The sequence below is a fragment of the Salvelinus fontinalis genome, chromosome 22 (assembly GCF_029448725.1).
Source record: "Salvelinus fontinalis isolate EN_2023a chromosome 22, ASM2944872v1, whole genome shotgun sequence".
Lineage (NCBI taxonomy): Eukaryota > Metazoa > Chordata > Actinopteri > Salmoniformes > Salmonidae > Salvelinus > Salvelinus fontinalis.
In genome coordinates, this window is record NC_074686.1 from 1110219 (window position 1) to 1116302 (window position 6084).

The window sequence follows — 6084 nt, forward strand, 5'->3', positions numbered from 1 at the left end:
AATAGGGTGCAGGGCAGGCAGCAGGCTGTTAGCCAACCTGCCAGCTTAGTGGAGTCTGCCACTAGCATAGTCAGTGTAGTCAGCTCAGCCATCCCCATTGAGACTGTGTCTGTGCCTCGACCTAGGTTGGGCAAAACTAAACATGGCGGTGTTCGCCTTAGCAATCTCATTAGGATAAAGACCTCCTCCATTTCTGCCATTATTGAAAGAGATCGTGATACCTCACATCTCAAAATAGGGTTACTTAATGTTAGATCCCTTACTTCAAAGGCAGTTATAGTCAATTAACTAATCACTGATCACAATCTTGATGTGATTGGCCTGACTGAAACATGGTTTAAGCCTGATGAATTTACTGTGTTAAATGAGGCCTCACCTCCTGGTTACACTAGTGACCATATCCCCCGTGCATCCCGCAAAGGCAGAGGTGTTGCTAACATTTACGATAGCAAATTTCAATTTACAAAAAGAAAATGACGTTTTCGTCTTTTGAGCTTCTAGTCATGAAATCTATGCAGCCTACTCAATCACTTTTTATAGCTACTGTTTACAGGCCTCCTGGGCCATATACAGCGTTTCTCTCTGAGTTCCCTGAATTCCTATCGGACCTTGTAGTCATAGCAGATAATATTCTAATTTTTGGTGATTTTAATATTCATATGGAAAAGTCCACAGACCCACTCCAAAAGGCTTTCGGAGCCATCATCGACTCAGTGGGTTTTGTCCAACATGTCTCTGGACCTACTCACTGCCACAAGTCATACTCTGGACCTAGTTTTGTCCCATGGAATAAATGTTGTAGATCTTAATGTTTTTCCTCATAATCCTGGACTATCGGACCACCATTTTATGACGTTTGAAATCGCAACAAATAATCTGCTCAGACTCCAACCAAGGAGCATCAAAAGTCGTGCTATAAATTCTCAGACAACACAAAAATTCCTTGATGCCCTTCCAGGCTCCTTCTGCCTACCCAAGGATGTCAGAGGACAAAAATCAGTTAACCACCTAACTGAGGAACTCAATTTAACCTTGCGCAATACCCCAGATGCAGTTGCACCCCTAAAAACGAAAAACATTTGTCATAAGAAACTAGCTCCCTGGTATACAGAAAATACCCGAGCTCTGAAGCAAGCTTCCAGAAAATTGGAACGGAAATGGCGCCACACCAAACTGGAAGTCTTCCGACTAGCTTGCAAAGACAGTACCGTGCAGTATCGAAGAGCCCTCACTGCTGCTCGATCATCCTACTTTCCCAACTTAATTGAGGAAAATAAGAACAATCCAAAATTTATTTTTGATACTGTTGCAAAGCTAACTAAAAAGCAGCATTCCCCAAGAGAGGATGGCTTTCACTTCAGCAGTAAGAAATTCATGAACTTCTTTGAGGAAAAGATCATGATCATTAGAAAGCAAATTACGGACTCCTCTTTAAATCTGCGTATTCCTCCAGGGCTTAGCTGTCCTGGATCTGCACAGCTCTGCCAGGGCCTGGGATCGGGAGAGACACTTAAGTGTTTTAGTACTATATCTCTTGACACAATGATGAAAATAATCATGGCCTCTAAACCTTCAAGCTGCATACTGGATCCTATTCCTACTAAACTACTGAAAGAGCTGCTTCCTGTGCTTGGCCCTCCTATGTTGAACATAATAAATGGCTCTCTATCCACCGGATGTGTACCAAACTCACTAAAAGTGGCAGTAATAAAGCCTCTCTTGAAAAAGCCAAACCTTGACCCGGAAAATATAAAAAACTATCGGCCTATATCGAATCTTCCATTCCTCTCAAAAATTTTAGAAAAAGCTGTTGCGCAGCAACTCACTGCCTTCCTGAAGACAAACAATGTATACGAAATGCTTCAGTCTGGTTTTAGACCCCATCATAGCACTGAGACTGCACTTGTGAAGGTGGTAAATTACCTTTTAATGGCGTCAGACCGAGGCTCTGCATCTGTCCTCGTGCTACTAGACCTTAGTGCTGCCTTTGACACCATCGATCACCACATTCCTTTGGAGAGACTGGAAACCCAAATTGGTCTACATGGACAAGTTCTGGCCTGGTTTAGATCTTATCTGTCGGAAAGATATCAGTTTGTCTCTGTGAATGGTTTGTCCTCTGACAAATCAACTGTACATTTCGGTGTTCCTCAAGGTTCCGTTTTAGGACCACTATTGTTTTCACTATATATTTTACCTCTTGGGGATGTTATTCGAAAACATAATGTTAACTTTCACTGCTATGCGGATGACACACAGCTGTACATTTCAATGAAACATGGTGAAGCCCCAAAATTGCCCTCGCTAGAAGCCTGTGTTTCAGACATAAGGAAGTGGATGGCTGAAAACGTTCTACTTTTAAACTCGGACAAAACAGAGATGCTTGTTCTAGGTCCCAAGAAACAAAGAGATCTTCTGTTAAATCTGACAATTAATCTTGATGGTTGTAAAGTCGTCTCAAATAAAACTGTGAAGGACCTCGGCGTTACTCTTGACCCTGATCTCTCTTTTGACGAACATATCAAGACTGTTTCAAGGACAGCTTTTTTCCATCTCCGTAACATTGCAAAAATCAGAAATTTTCTGTCCAAAAATGATGCAGAAAAATTAATCCATGCATTTGTTACTTCTAGACTAGACTACTGCAATGCTCTACTTTCCGGCTACCCGGATAAAGCACTAAATAAACTTCAGTTAGTGCTAAATACGGCTGCTAGAATCCTGACTAGAACCAAGAAATTTGATCATATTACTCCAGTGCTAGCTTCCCTACACTGGCTTCTTGTTAAGGCAAGGGCTGATTTCAAGGTTTTATTGTTAACCTATAAAGCGTTACATGGGCTTGCTCCTACCTATCTTTCCGAGTTGGTCCTGCCGTACATACCTACACGTACGCTACGGTCACAAGACGCAGGCCTCCTAATTGTCCCTAAAATTTCTAAGCAAACAGCTGGAGGCAGGGCTTTTTCCTATAGATCTCCATTTTTATGGAATGGTCTGCCTACCCATGTGAGAGACGCAGACTCGGTCTCAACCTTTAAGTCTTTACTGAAGACTTATCTCTTCAGTAGGTCATATGATTGAGTGTAGTCTAGCCCAGGAGTGTGAAGGTGAACGGAAAGGCTCTGGAGCAACGAACCGCCCTTGCTGTCTCTGCCTGGCCGGTTCCCCTCCACTGGGATTCTCTACCTCTAACCCTATTACAGGGGCTGAGTCACTGGCTTACTGGTGCTCTTTCATGCCGTCCCTAGGAGGGGTGCGTCACTTGAGTGGGTTGAGTCACTGACGTGATCTTCCTGTCTGGGTTGGCGCCCCCCCTTGGTTTGTGCTGTGGTGGAGATCTTTGTGGGCTATACTCGGCCTTGTCTCAGGATTGTAAGTTGGTGGCTGAAGATATCCCTCTAGTGGTGCGGGGGCTGTGCTTTGGCAAAGTGGGTGGGGTTATATCCTTCCTGTTTGGCCTTGTCCGGGGGTATCATCGGATGGGGCCACAGTGTCTCCTGACCCCTCCTGTCTCAGCCTCCAGTATTTATGCTGCAGTAGTTTGTGTCGGGGGGCTAGGGCCAGTTGGTTATATCTGGAGTACTTCTCCTGTCTTATCCAGTGTCCTGTGTGAATTTAAGTATGCTCTCTCTAATTCTCTCCTTCTGTCTTTCTTTCTCTCTCTCGGAGGACCTGAGCCCTAGGACCATACGTCAGGACTACTGGGCATGATGACACCTTGCTGTCCCCAGTCCACCTGGCCTTGCTGCTGTTCCAGTTTCAACTGTTCTGCCTGCAGTTATGGAACCCCTACCTGTCCCAGACCTGCTGTTTTCAACTCATTTATTCCTGATTATTATTTGACCATGCTTGTCATTTATGAACATTTTGAACATCTTGGCCATGTTCTGTTATAATCTCCACCCGGCACAGCCAGAAGAGGACTGGCCACCCCTCATAGCCTGGTTCCTCTCTAGGTTTCTTCCTAGGTTTTGGACTTTCTAGGGACTTTCTAGTTTTTCTTAGCCACCGTGCTTCTACACCTGCATTGCTTGCTGTTTGGGGTTTTAGGCTGGGTTTCTGTACAGCACTTCGAGATATTAGCTGATGTACGAAGGGCTATATAAAATAAACTTGATTTATTGATTGAAGTTTATTTTATATAGCCCTTCGTACATCAGCTAATATCTCGAAGTGCTGTACAGAAACCCAGCCTAAAACCCCAAACAGCAAGCAATGCAAGTGTAGAAGCACATAAGACTGCTGAACAATTAATGAAATGGCCACCCGGACTATTTACACCCAGACTATTTACATTTTTACACTACTGCTACTCACTGTTTATTATCTATGCGTTGTCACTTTACCCCTACCTACATGTACAAATTACCTCAACTAACCTGTACCCCTGCACATTAACTCGATACCGGTACCCCCTGTACATAGCCTCGTTATTGTTATTTTATTGTATAACTTTTTATTTGATTTTTTACTTCAGTAAATATTTAGTAAATACTCTATTTCTTGAACTGCATTGTTGGTTAAGGGCTTGCAAGTAAGCATTTCATGGTAAGGTCTACACCTGTTGTATTAGATGCATGTGACAAATAACATTTGATTTGATTTGAACTACCATTTCTTGCTTTCTCAAATGTCAACCAAAGCTTAACATACTTTGTCTATTGGGCTTCACATAAGTGTAGGGCGTCAGGGCTTTCAGTGGTCGACCATCCAACTGCACTAACTGGAGAAGATTGTTGGCTTCCACCGAGGTAACCCTAGGAAGACAAAGGAAAAAAATATGTTAGAGAAACTAAAACTAGCTTCAGGTTATTTTGTGTACAAATGCAAAGAGTTATTATCTGAGATGTTTTGTATTCACCTTAACAAAAGTTGACCCCAGCTAGGAGCGAAAGAGCAGAGAGGTTTACCTGGTCTCGCCTACTTTCAACCTTCTTCCAAACCAAGTAATTCGGAAGGATGTCGTAGCACTTGGTCCCCTTCTTGATTCTGCTCCGGTAGCTCTCCTTCGGTTTCTCCTGCGCCTTGTCGATGTTCAGTCTCACCTTGATTGATAACAGGAATAAATGCAATCGTATTTCATATTACAAATACATGTCTTACATATCTCTTGGAGGTCCAGAAAATAAATTAACAGCAGACAGTAATTTTTACCTGGTCAAAAACCTCCACATCCTTCTCAGTCCGTGTCTGGCGGTGGTCCTCGAAGGCGTTCTGATCTGGTTTGACAACTTCCACCACATCAGGTGGGATTTCAGTGATCTGAAAGTATTTATACAACAAAAGCAATAGACAAACAAGAACACTAAGTCAATCACAAATTTGAAAGAATACAGTATATGCAATAATTGTATGTACAATTTCATTGTTTACCTCAGTCAACAGCTGCGGCTCCCGTCCGTACTCGGTGGAGGCCTGGACGCTGCTCTTTGTGTGCAAAGAGAATTACCTTCAGGTTGTTCTCCCACCGTTCCTGGTACCCGTCAAGGGACTTGCCCATGGCAGTCTTGAGGTTCTGGTTGGTCCATTCACCAAACCTGGAGGAGGGGGTAGGAAAGCGATATCTATTGACGTGCACCATGGACAAACAAAACAAAAACAAAAACACTGGTGACAGAATATAACCTATAACATCCGTACCTTGTCCCAACTGGGTTATATATGGGCTTCATGAGTTTCAACTGTGCAAGGCTGTAAATTGCTTTTAATGCTGTAAGTGGCTGTCTTAAACCCAACTCTAGGCATAAGCTGGAGCATTGGAAAATGGTTGGAGGCAACCTGGAGAGGCTAGTTATCTAGTAAAAACTATACTGAACAAAAATGTAGTCAGTCGTGTGCATAACTAATTCAGAACCACTGGACAGCAACATAATAAACTAAAGCACTGATCATTGCGAATGAGAATGACTGCTATTTGCATGGCTGTGTGCTCGATTTTATACACCTGTCAGCAACGGGTGTGGCGGAGATATCCGAAATCCTCATCAATCTACACACAATACCCCATAATGATATGGCAAAAACAGGTTTTAGACATTTTGGCAAATGTAAAAAATAAATAAATACGGAAATATGACATTT